The 12,954-nt window shown below is 49.3% G+C and overlaps 1 protein-coding gene across 1 annotated transcript in view; it reads left to right on the forward strand.

Annotated features, from left to right (window-relative positions):
- The window catches only part of LOC143986872 (uncharacterized), a 106,347-nt gene that overhangs the window by 9,326 nt on the left and 84,067 nt on the right, over positions 1 to 12,954 (forward strand). The window contains exon 2 of the mRNA XM_077485279.1: positions 1,647 to 1,714. The gene's annotated coding sequence lies outside the window, so the exon portion shown is untranslated. The remainder of the gene's footprint in view (positions 1 to 1,646; positions 1,715 to 12,954) is intronic.

Here is a 12,954-nt window from a genome sequence, read left to right on the forward strand (position 1 = left end):
GGCATGCCTTGCAACAAAAATGTCATTTATTTGAGAGATACGTTTAATAGGAACCCGTCTAAAGGGATGAAGGCCCAGCAGATTTCCTCATTATTGCTCTGTAGCTCCACATCTGATAGTTAATTATGAAACCACTCTCCACAGAAAAACACACGTGGATTTCTTCAGAATAACAACAGGTAGGAATCTGTAACAAAGGTTGTTATAATCCCCCCCCCCCCCCGACACAGTTTGATGCCAGATGGGGTGTCCGGGGGGTACCAGACTATACCCCTAACCTTTTTTCAGTGTATCAGTATTGTGAATGCTGTTTAGATTGTTCATATCTGTCTACACCCTACTATGTCATATATGTCTAAATGCTTGACTCCTCATTGTCGGATCTTAATGTTTGACAAAGTCTATAACCATTCTCAGGGCTTTTTTTCAGCGGGAACTTGGTGGAACCACCTCCTCTGGCTCAGACCCTTTGGTGCCTGCTCACCACAATCACTTGTAAATACAGAAGTCTGGTTTCTGTGTTTACAAGTGACAGCTCTGTACTCTGTGTGTAACCCCCCATGAACTCTGCACTCTGTATGTAATGCAATCCTGTTATTTAATGCCCCTTTAAGACCCTTCTACTGTTTGAATTATGACCACACCCACTATTTGATGTGATTTGGAGGGTGTGTGTGGGGGAGGGGTTTTGGCGGGGGTCGTGGTTGAGTTCCAGCACCTATTGTTTGAGAAAATATCCCTGACCATTCTTATGTTCTTTGATCTCTGTTATCTGTACACTCTTAAATAAAAACTTTTGGAGAAAAAAAAACATGGGGGGGGGGGCGGTGCTTTGAGTCTCCCCCAAAGTAAATTGTTCCCATGTTAATGATGACAAGGGCCTCATACCCACAACCCTGGCTCGGTGGTTGTGGGAGTCTGCAGGTGGGGGGGGGGGGCTTATTGGAATCTGAAATGCCCCATTAATAAGGGGGCCCCAAGATCCCACCTCCCATGTGAATGAGTTTGGGGTAAATAGTACTCCTACTCATTTTCCTAAAAAGTGCTAAAAGTTATTAAAAACACACATTTCTGACAAGTCCTTTATTCAAAAAAAGCAGCTGCCAGCCTCAATGGAAAAAAAAATCCAACCCAAATCCCAATGACAGTAGATGACTCATGGTTGTTAATGACGTGGCAGCTGCCCGATCCTTAACAACCATGACAGCTACTGGTTGCTAATGACATTGGCGGTCACCCACTCCTTAACAACCAGCTATTTACTGCTTGTTAAGGGTGCCGGCTACCACTGACGTTAAAGTACTGCAAGCTTTCACTACTTAAATACTGCATCACTTCATAAAATAGTGCATGCTGTTTTTTAGTACCTTTTTTTTTTTTTTTTTGTTACTTTGTGAATTGCAAAAAAAGTTTGAAAAATGCTAAGCAGTATTTTAAAAGCAGTAGATACCAAGTAGTGAATTGAGCCCAATGTCCGTTTTATAATCAGTTCAGAAAAAGTCTCACACATTTGGTATCCCCATACTCAGAAGGAGTAGCGGAATGTGTTTTGGGGTGTAATTCTAAGTATTTCCATGTTGTGTGCAAGAAATTTTGTGTAAAAAAAAAAAAAATTATTTTCATTTTCTTTTTTCATTTTCCGAAAGGGAGGGACAAGGATCACAGAAGAGGGACCCGTGAAGAGGAGGATCCAGGCTGCTCTGTGAACTTACCGGTAACTCTGTTTCCAGTAGTCTTCCAGGGTAGCTCTTGAGAGATGGAGATTCTCCTTACACACAGGAAATACACTGCCAGTCCCTAAAGTCCTTGGTCAGTAATCCAAGAAAAGGCCGGAATCTGAAAAACATAAAACACAACCCCACAAGATTAGACATTAGGGTGGGATCATGCTGCCCTGGAAGACTACTGGAGACAGAGTTACCATTGAGAACTAACTCTGCTTTTCCCCCAGTCATCTTCCAGGTCAGCCCTTGAGAGGATAACCAAGTACTCACCAGACTATGGTGTGACAACGGCTTGGATGACTTTCCTACCAAAAGCCTGGTCCTGGCTGGATATCAGATAATGCTGAGCAAAGGTTGAGAATCTTGACCTAGTTGCTGCCCTGCAAATTTGCTCCTACCCTTGTTCAATGAGCCCTTAGATCTTTTGTTATACCTTAACTCCATAACATTCCAGTATAGCTGCCTTGATCCATCTGGCTAGTGTTTTCTTGGATGCTTGTTTACCTTTCTGTTTACCACCGTACAGGACAAATAGAGCGTCTGATGCTCTGAACTCATTGGTGACTTCCAGATACTGAAGAAGACATCTTCTAACATCTAGAAGTCTTAGTTCTTTCTCTTGTGAATTACAAAATGAAGGTAGTACTACATCCTGGGATTTATGAAAAGTTTACGTCACTTTTGGTGTAATTCCTGGATCTGTTTGAAGGACATTGCTGTCATCATTAGTGATGGACAAACTTCCGACGGGACGTTTCGTGAACGCGGACCGCGAATGCGGCCGATAGCTCCGGTTCGCGGCGGGCCCCATTGACTTCAATGGGAGGCGAACCTTGCAAACCTACAGGTCAAATTTGCAGCCACAAAATAATTAATAGCTGTGCAAACATAGTCCCACCGCATGGCCAATGACATAACACATGTAAGAGGTGAATCTGGGATCGACAACTACAAGCATTCTTTTTTTATATGGGAAATTGTTGTGACAATTCAGGACTGTGGAGCGCATGAAGGCAATGGAGGAGAGGGAAGGTCAGGGTAGGCAAAGAAGAGGGTGTAGAAGATGATCACCAGCAGCGTGACATACAGCAATGACACCTGCACCGTGATAGTCATCTGACACCAGCACCGTGATAGAGAGCACTGACATCAGCAGCGTGACATACAGCAATGACACCTGCACCGTGATAGAGTCATCTGACACCTGCACCGTGATAGAGTCATCTGACACCTGCACCGTGATAGAGTCATCTGACACCTGCACCGTGATAGAGTCATCTGACACCTGCACCGTGATAGAGAGCACTGACATCAGCAGCGTGACATAAAGCACTAACACCAGCACCGTGATATACAGCACTGACAGCAGCACAGTGATAGAGAGCACTGACAGCAGCGTGACATACAGCAATGACACCTGCACCGTAAGCAGCCCCAGGAGGAAGTCAGCATAGCACAGGGATGGTGGGAGCCCCTCATAATGAGCATAGCACAGGGATGGTGGGAGCCCCTCATAATGAGCATAGCACAGGGATGGTGGGAGCCCCTCATAATGAGCATAGCACAGGGATGGTGAGAGCCCCTCATAATATGCACAGCAGAGGTACAGCCCCAGGAGGAAGTCAGCACAGCACAGGGATGGTGGGAGCCCCTCATAATAAGCAGCCCCAGGAGGATGTCAGCATAGCACAGGGATGGTGGGAGCCCCTCATAATAAGCAGCCCCAGGAGGATGTCAGCATAGCACAGGGATGGTGGGAGCCCCTCATAATAAGCAGCCCCAGGAGGAAGTCAGCACAGGGATGGTGGAAACCCCTCATAATCAGCAGCCCCAGGAGGAAGTCAGCACAGGGATGGTGGGAACCCCTCATAATAAGCAGCCCCAGGAGGAAGTCGGCACAGCACAGGGATGGTGGGAGCCCCTCATAATATGCACAGCAGAGGTACAGCCCCAGGAGGAAGTCAGCACAGCACAGGGATGGTGGGAGCCCCTCATAATAAGCAGCCCCAGGAGGAAGTCAGCACAGCACAGGGATGGTGGGAGCAGCCCCAGTAGAAATATGACACCGCTCAACCTCTTCAAACAGGAGGGTACGGGCATATAGTACGGTGTGCTTTTTTTGGACAAGGAAGTGAGCCAAATGAAGAAAGAAGGTCTGTGTGCTCGATTAAAAAAATTGTTTATAGACATATACATGGTCTACTGGTCACATGTGTTGAATTCCCCCGAGATCCATGCCTCATTCATTTTTAGAAATGTGAGGCAGTTAACACTGTCGTGAGCTAGGCGAGTACGCTTATCAGTCACAATCCCCCCTGCTGCGTTGAACGTCCTTTCGGTCTGGACACTGGACGAGGGGCAAGCCAACAGTTCGATTGCAAGTTGGGCAAGCTCTGGCCAGAGGTCAAGCCTGCCCATCCAGTAGTCCAGGGGTTCATCACTTCTCAGAGCGTCCACATCGGCCGTTAACCCGATGTAGTCGGACACCTGACGGTGTAGGCGTTCCCTGATGCTGGATCCGGATGACACCTGTCGATGGGTCGGCTGAAAGAATGACCTCATATCCGAAGTCACCAACACATCTTCAAACTGGCCTCTTCTTGCAGGTGCTGTTGGATTGGTACCCGCAACTCCTCTGGGAGTGGGAATTGCTCCTCTGCCAGCACACGCAAAAGCAGAATGCAGCATTTCTCGAAGCAAGGCCTGGAAGTGCTGCATTCTGACAGCCCTCTGTGACGGCGGTAGCATTTCCGCCATTTTGTGTTTGTACCGGGGGTCTAAGTACGTTGCCACCCAGTACTGGTCCTTGACCCTTATGCTTTTTATACGGGGGTCCCTATTAAAACACTGGAGCATGAAGGCCCCCATTTGCACTAAACTGGAAGCAGTGTGGTGGCCTGGCTCCTGCTCATCATCCAGGATAATGTCGTCCTCTTCATTCTCCTCTCCCCATCCACGCACAACAACAGGGGTCCCAGAAGGGTTTAAAGCATGCTCTTCTTGCTCCTCCTCATCCGCCCCGGCACCATCCTCCTCTGACTCCTCTTCAGACTCCTGTTGTTGACTGGTCTCAGATAGAGTAGCCCCCCCTGGGAATTCATCCAGCATTGCGACTTCCTCATCTTCCCGCTCCTGCTCCTCCACAGCTTGATCAATGACACGCCGCAATGCACGCTCCATAAAGAAGGCATAAGGTACCATGTCACTGATGGCGCCATGGCTGCTACTGACCAGTTTGATCTCCTCAAATGGCCGCAGAAGTCTGCATGCGTCGCGCATGAGCAGCCACTGGCGCGGTGAAAAAAACCCCAGCTCCCCAGAACCTGTTCTGCCGCAGAGTTCATACAGGTAGACGTTAACTGCACGTTTCTGCTGGAGCAGCCTATCAAGCATATAGAAGGTTGAGTTCCATCGCGTCGGGCAATCGCAAATAAGACGTCTGACCGGCAGATTGTGTCGCCGCTGAATGTCAGCAAGGCGAGCCATGGCCGTGTAAGATCTTCTGAAATGGGCCGAGATTTTCCTTGCCTGCCGCAAGATGTCCTGGATCCCAGGGTATTTGACAACGAATCGCTGCACGACCAAGTTTAAGACGTGTGCCATGCATGGCACGTGCGTGATTTTGCCCTGTTTCAATGCGCTAAGCAGATTGGCACCGTTGTCACACACCACTTTACCAACTGTCAAATTGAGCGGTGTTAGCCACTGATCTGCCTGTGAACGCAAAGCTGAAAGGAGTGCCGGGCCAGTGTGGCTCTTGGCTTCCAGGCACAACAGACGCAGCACGGCATGGCAACGTCTCACCTGGCATGTCGAATGGGTTCTGGGGAGCTTGGGCGACGCAGCGCAAGAGACGCTAGCAGCGGAAAAGGAGGAGTCAGCCAAGGAGGAGAGGGAGGAGGATGGAGGAGGAGAAGAAGAGCCAGGCCTGCATGCAATCCGTGGCGGTAAAACCAAATCTACACGGGTGCCACGGATTACATGCTTGACGGCCGTCAGAAGGTTCACCCAGTGGGCAGTAAAAGTGATATACCTTCCCTGCCCGTGTTTGCTAGACCACGTGTCTGTGGTCAGATGTATCTTGGCACCGACACTGTGTGCCAGAGATACATTCACTTGCCGCTGAACATGGCCATATAGCTCTGGGATGCCCTTCTCTGAGAAATACTTCCTTCCAGGGACCTTCCATTGTGGTGTTCCAATGGCCACAAATTTTCGAAAGACCTCTGAGTCCACCAGTTTATATGGCAGTAGTTGGCGGGCTATCAGTTCTGACAAGCCAGCCGTCAACCGTTGGGCAGCGGACACGTTAAAAAAAGCCTACACTGCCGAGCCATGTACCGGTGTCCTGGGAGCGCCAGATGTGACCGTACATGGTCGATGACTCGCTCCTGATACATTTGCAGTCTGCTTTGTCCCTCCTGTGCAATGTAAGTTATTCCTGCTTCTCCTCCCTATCTGCTGGTCCATATCTCCCTCTGAACTCCCCTCCTCTTCCTCTCTTGTGGGCACCCACGTGACATCACTAGACACGTCATCATCGACGTTACCTTCCCCAACGCTATAAGTAGAGCTCTCGGAGTAGGCAGCAACAGCGGGGACCAACCTCCTCCTTGGGCTGATCTGGGTACTGTCGTCAGATTGCTGATTAGCGGTTGTTGCTACCTCCTCTTCCTGATCCAATACCAAGAGTGGCTGCGCATCAGAAATGTCTTGATATGGATCGGAAAATAATTCCTGTGACTCAAGCGGAAGGTATGTGGTGGTAGTGGTGTTGTTGGTGGTAGTGTCTTTGGGGGTGCACATAGCAGAGAGTGAAGAAGAGGGTGCAGATCGAGAGGATGAGGAGGGTGCAGAAGAGTAAGGCTGAGTGAGCCACTCAACCAAGTCTGGTGCGTCCTTTAAAGTAATTGAACGCACCTTCTGCAACTTCCCACTTTGGCTCAAGCCTGTTGCTCCTGCCCTACCCCTACCACCCCTGCGGAAGGGCCTGCCTCTTCCTCTGCCTGTCATTTTTTAAATGACCCTGTGACAAAACTCTCAGTCCCTATACTGATGAAGGACTGCTGCAGTATAGGGCAGCGGTCCGCAGTAGTGCACCTCAACCCTATGTATTGTGGACCTATACCAGTCCTTACAGAATAGCAGACTGTACCTCACTCAACCCTATGTACTGTAGTACCCTATACCTTACCAGTCCTTATAAGGACCTTTGTGGAACAAGTAGGTTGTGTGCGACTGATTAGCAGACTGTACGTCAGTCCCTATACTGATGAAGGACTGCTGCAGTATAGGGCAGCGGTCAGCAGTAGTGCACCTCAACCCTATGTATTGTGGACCTATACCAGTCCTTACAGAATAGCAGACTGTACCTCACTCAACCCTATGTACTGTAGCACCCTACACCAGGTTACCAGTCCTTATAAGGACCTTTGTGGAACAAGTAGGTTGTGACTGATTAGCAGACTGCAGCAGAAGGGCAGCAGTCAAGTATAATATTCTTTCTATATTTGGAAGAAAGAATATTATACGTGTACAACCCTATTACCATACCACTGATACCAGTCCTGAAAAGAACCTTTGTGGACCTAATATAGTAATAGCTACTGTTTAAACTGACCCTCACTGCCTCACACACAGTTTCCTGCCTGTCCCTATATAAACTTACAAAACAGAGGCTGCTGGAAAAATAACTGGAACAGCACTTTTGTGGACCTGATAGTACCAGCTAATGACTAAACTGACTGTCCCTGCAGCACACACCGTCCTGTCCCTTTCTCTAAACTGACAAAAGACACTCAGCTGCTGCAACAATCACTAGCACAGCACTGCCTCAAACCTATATCCTGAACTACACCTAACACCTATACCAGTCCTGAAAAGAACTTTTGAGTACCAAATAGCTAGCGATTTGGGTCACTGCAATCGCTCCCTGCTCCACACAGCAACCTCTCCCTATAGTGACAGAAGAAAGAATGTAAAATGGCCGCCGGATCGGGTGTATTTATAAGTTAGGGGGAATGTCCAAGTGTCCATGTGCTGTAATGTCTCAATTGGCTGTCCTGTACCCCATGATGGATGTGTCATCATAGGTCAAAGTTCTTTTACACAGTAAACACGGAAGTCCGCCGGGCGAACGGCGGCAATAGTCCGCCGATCGGGCGGACCGGGAACAGCCGAAATTCGCCGCGAAAGGACCGCCGGGCGAACCGTTCGGCCATCACTAGTCATCATGAATTTTTAGAAAAGGTTCTCTGACAGACAGAGACTGGCTTTCCCCTATCCTATGTGCTGTAGTGATAGCCACAAGGAAAATGGTTTTGAGTGTCAGCAGGCATAAAGATGTTTCTTGTAGCAGCTCAAAGGGATCAAAGGGATTTTTGATGATCCCCCTTGGTACCGCCAACAGATCCCATGTGGGACATTTTTGTGTCTTGAGTGGTCTGTATTTTGCCAACGCTCTGCAAAAGCGAGAGACCAATGGGTCTTCTTGTAGCATATGTTATAGATACGCCGACAGCACTGCTATCTGGACCGCCAGCGTACTGAGCGCTAGACCTTTATCAGCACCCTGCTGTAGGAACTCAAGAATAGTTGGTGTATCCATATTTTGTCTGTTATTTTCAGGGCAACAGCTGTTAAATTTTCTCCAAGTCTTTCTGTAGATGGCCCTGGTGTTCGGCTTCCTATCACTCAGAAGCATTGCCACCACATGATCGGAGTCCTTTTGATCTGAAGATATCTTCCTCAGTAACCAGGCCGCCCATTTGAAGCTTTCTTGTCTTAGGCCTGTTAGGGGTCCCTGACACATCAGGTCATCCTTGTGAAGTAGCCACAGCTCTTCTGCTGGGAGACTGCAGAGCAGAGAGAACCAGGCTCTCTTGGGCCAATATGGTGCTATCAGCATGAGCTTTGTTTCCTCTTGTTGGAATTTCTTCACCACCCAAGGAATCAGATGTACCGGAGGGAAGGCGTAGCACATCCTGAAATGCCATGGGTTTTAGAGTGCGTCTATCCCGAGAGGCTGCTCTTGCGGATTTAGCAAGAAGAAACACTTCACCTGAGTGTTTTTCCGGGATGCAAACAGATCTATATTTAGTACTCCCCAGCGGGCTGTAATTTCCCTGAACACCCTCCGAAGAGAAATACCCATTTCTCTTCGGAGATCTCTTGGCGGCTGAGGAAATCCGCCACTTGTTTTCCCTCAAAGATGGACCGCTCCCAACGGCAGTAGGTTCCCTTCTGCCCATCAACATATCTGGTTGGAGAGGTGCAATAAGGAGGGGCTCCTCGTACCCCCTTGTTTGTATAAGCTACTGCCGTGGCGTTGTCCAACAGAATCTGGATGTGATGACTCCTCAGTTAGTCTTGGAAGTGTTCTATGGCTTTAGCTATTGCCATAAGGTTGAGGTTGGGAAAGACCATGCCAGACCCTTGTTTAAGTTTGTGTGGATCCTACACCACCAGAGTGACCTCTTCACGGAGGTTGGGAGTAAGAGCGTCCTGTCCACATCTTCTTGTTGATTTCTTAAGAGAAAGACTTGCAGGAGCCTTAGATGATATATGGCCCATTGTACTGCTGGTATCGTTGAGGTCATCAGACCCAGAACCAACATGGAACTGTACAGAACTTACTCTCTTGAAGAGGCCTTGGATCTTCTCATCTGGTAGGGACGTCTTCTGCTCTATGGAGTTGAGCAGATATCCCAGAAACTGGATATTCTGAGTGGGACACAGGTTGGATTTTTCGATGTTTAAAATCCAGCTTAGTGACTTCAGCCATAGTTGAGCATCTGAAAGGTCTTTTACCAGCTGTACTTCTGACTGTACTGCGAATAGTAGGTCGTCTAAGTACGGTACTACAGTCACCTTCTTCAACCTCAGAGGGGCCAGAGCTTCTGCTAGGACTTTGGTAAATATCCTTGGTGACGAGGATAGCCCGAAAGGAAGAGCTCTGCTCTGGAAATGATACTCCTCTTACCTCTATCTCCAGCGCCAACCTCAGGTATCTCTGGAACTTTTCTCGTATTGAAATATGGATTCCATACGGAATCTTTTTTATTGTATCGCTTGGTTCAGGGGCTTTAGATTTAATATCAATTAAAATTGAAGGTATCTTGATCACAAAAACGTGAGGGTAAAAACCTTTTCGTTTTTCTTCCTCTGGGACTGGAGTAAGGACTTTCTGGTCTACCATTTCCTCCAGCAACAATGGGAGAGACCTTGCTTTTTTGGGATCCCTGGGTAGTTTTGTTAATTAAAATCTCTCTGGAGGGTGACAATTGAATTCCAGGGAATAACCCCTTGCGATTGTGTCTAGAATTTATTGATTGGCTGTCGTCTTCTGCCATTGAAGTAAGAAGGTAGCCAGCCTTCCTCCTACTGGGGATCTGTCATAATTACTTTGGGGTTTGGCTTCGGGGAGTGAGTAGATATGTGTACAAGGTGGAGATAAGTTTACGGGGATCCTCACCAAAAAGCAATTTCGCCAGTGGGGTGTCCGCAAGTCCGGGGGGCGCACTCCCAAACTGTGTCTGCAGGGCATGACGGACCTGCAGGTATCGAAAAAATATATGATTAGGGAGGCCAAATTCCTCCTTAAGTGCCTGAAACGTCTTGACGCCCTGGTTGGTAAAAAGTTGAGATAAATATATAATACCTCTGCAAATCCACACCTTATAATCTGGTACGCTCAGTAGCTCAGGCAACTCAAGATTATCCCAAATGGGTGTGTGTGCATGTAGGTAGGGAGCCTCAGATCTGGACAGCGCCAGCCGCCAAACCCGGCTGTGGTGTGCGAGCATGCTGCGTCCGGAACCCGAGTGATGGACACCTCTGTGTTTGCAGAGAACAATTTGAAAGGGGTGCGCGATCACGTCGGTTGCCGAGGTACATACCAGATATGAGTACCGCATTTTATCGTACGTGTTAAAATAATAGAAGTGTGAGAGCTGGGATGCCAGGTAATATGTCTCTAAGTCAGGGAGCGCAACCCCCCCCCCGAGGCGAACCGGACATTTGAGGGTCTGCCAGGCTAACTTGTGCCTGGAAGAAGCCCAAACAAAAGAATTGAGGATTGATTCCATGTCACGGAACAGGCGGGATGGCACCTGAAGCGGGGCATTCCAAAACAGATACAATAATTTAGGGAGAAGAATCATTTTAACAAGACCCAGACGGCCCATGACCCCAAGGGGGAGCCTGGACCACACCTGGGTCTTTTGTTTTAACAAAGAAAAGACAGGTGTAAGGTTAAGGCTAACGTAGTCCGCGGGGGATCGAGAGCAGTGCACTCCTAGGTATTTAATCTTATCCGTGTACATTAAAGGTAGTAGGGCCTGTGCCTCCGAGGGGACGGAGACATCGATGGGGAGAATTTGGGATTTGGACCAATTTATGCGTAATCCGGAGAATACCCCAAAGCGTCGAATCACCTCCAACACCGCCGACAGGGAGGGGCCAGCATCCTCCAGGTACAGCAGCATATCGTCCGCGTAGAGACTTACAACCTCGGACACCTGACCTAGACGAAGGCCGCGAATGTCCGGGTGAGCTCTGAGGGCAATAGCCAGGGGCTCCACCGCCAACGCGTACAGCATGGGCGATATGGGGCACCCCTGACGCGTGCCCCGCGATAGGGAGAAGGGGCTGGATATCCGGCCGTTAACCAGGATATGGGCAGTGGGGGCCTGATAGAGAAGTTGGATCCACCGTATAAATCTAGGGCCGAATCCAAACTTGTGGAGGCATTCCCACAGGTACCCCCACTCCACCGAGTCAAATGCTTTAGCAGCATCCAAGCTAACCACCACCCTGGACCCGGGATTGTCGTGGGGGGCCTGTAGGTTCATGAACAGTCTCCTAAGGTTGAAGGCTGTATTCTTTCTAGGCATAAAACCTGTCTGGTCTGTGTGAATGAGGTGGAGAATAACCTTGTTGAGCCTAAGAGCAAGGATCTTAGCCAGGATTTTGATATCCAATTGCAGAAGTGATATGGGGGCGATAGGACTCGGGGCAGAGGGGGTCCTTACCCGGCTTAGGGATCAACACAAGCAAAGCTTCATTCATGGACCTGGGAAGCACACCGGTGTCAAATATATGCGTGTATAGTAGGTGGAGTTTAGGGAGAAGGACCTCCTGGAACTAAGTATAGAACTCCCGTGGGAGACCGTCTGAACCAGGGGCCTTGGACGGTGGTAGGCATGCAATGGCTTCTGCGATACAGTCTTCAGTTATGGGAGCCTCCAGGAGCTCCACTTGGGAGTCCGTGAGGACTGGGAAAGTCACAGTCTGGAGTAGAGCACGCAGTCCAACCAAGGAGTCAGCAGCCCCCGAGGTGTAAAGATCCGCGTAAAAACGCCTAAACTCATGGGCCACCTCCGTTGGATCCGACAGCATAACTCCAGACGCAGACCTGAGTCGGACCACTACCGGAGGCCTATGGTCCAGGTGGGCCATATAGGCAAGCAGCTTGCCAGCCCTCTCCCCATATTCATAACCCTTTTGTTTACAATAAAAAACCTGCCTCTCTGCTCTATCAAGATGCAAATGGTCAGTAAGTCTGGACTGCATTTTCACCCTAGCAGAATTAGAGGGAGTGGGATGCACTAGAAATTCCCTTTCCATCTCATCCAGCACCCTCTCAGCCCGCTGTAAAGCGAGCCGCGAGGAGCGCTTGTAACGAGTAATATGAGTTGACAACAGCACGCGTGCGTGCAATTTAAAAGTTTCCCACACCAGGCCAAACGGGGCAGTGCCCGAATTAGTCTGGAAAAAATAGTCCCATTCACGCCGGATCGCCTCCAAGTCAGGGAAGATCGTCAACCAGAAAGGATTCAGCCTCCACATCCGGGATATTGGGATGGAGGGTAAGCTGAACTTGGCCCAACAGGGCGAGTGATCAGACAGGACCCTGATCCCAATCCCCGCGTCCCGCAAACATGGGAGCAGAGCAGAGGAGACCAGGATCATGTCAATCCGGGACATGGCATCTCGAGCCGGCGTGAAGCAGGAGTACGCACGCAAGGTGGGGTGCACATACCTCCAGGTGTCTGTAAGGGCGAACTCAGCAAGGAACCCGCCAAATCTAGTCTGGGAGAGGGGGGGGGCATAATGGGGCGGTGCAGTCTATCCACGGCAGGAGATATCACTGAGTTGAAATCGCCCAACCACATAGACGGAAGGGTGGGGTGTTGCAACATAAACTCAATCCCTGCCTGGAGGGCCTCAA

Source organism: Lithobates pipiens, unplaced genomic scaffold, assembly GCF_037356315.1.
Source record: "Lithobates pipiens isolate NorthernLeopardFrog02 unplaced genomic scaffold, aLitPip1_a1.2 Scaffold_18, whole genome shotgun sequence".
Lineage (NCBI taxonomy): Eukaryota > Metazoa > Chordata > Amphibia > Anura > Ranidae > Lithobates > Lithobates pipiens.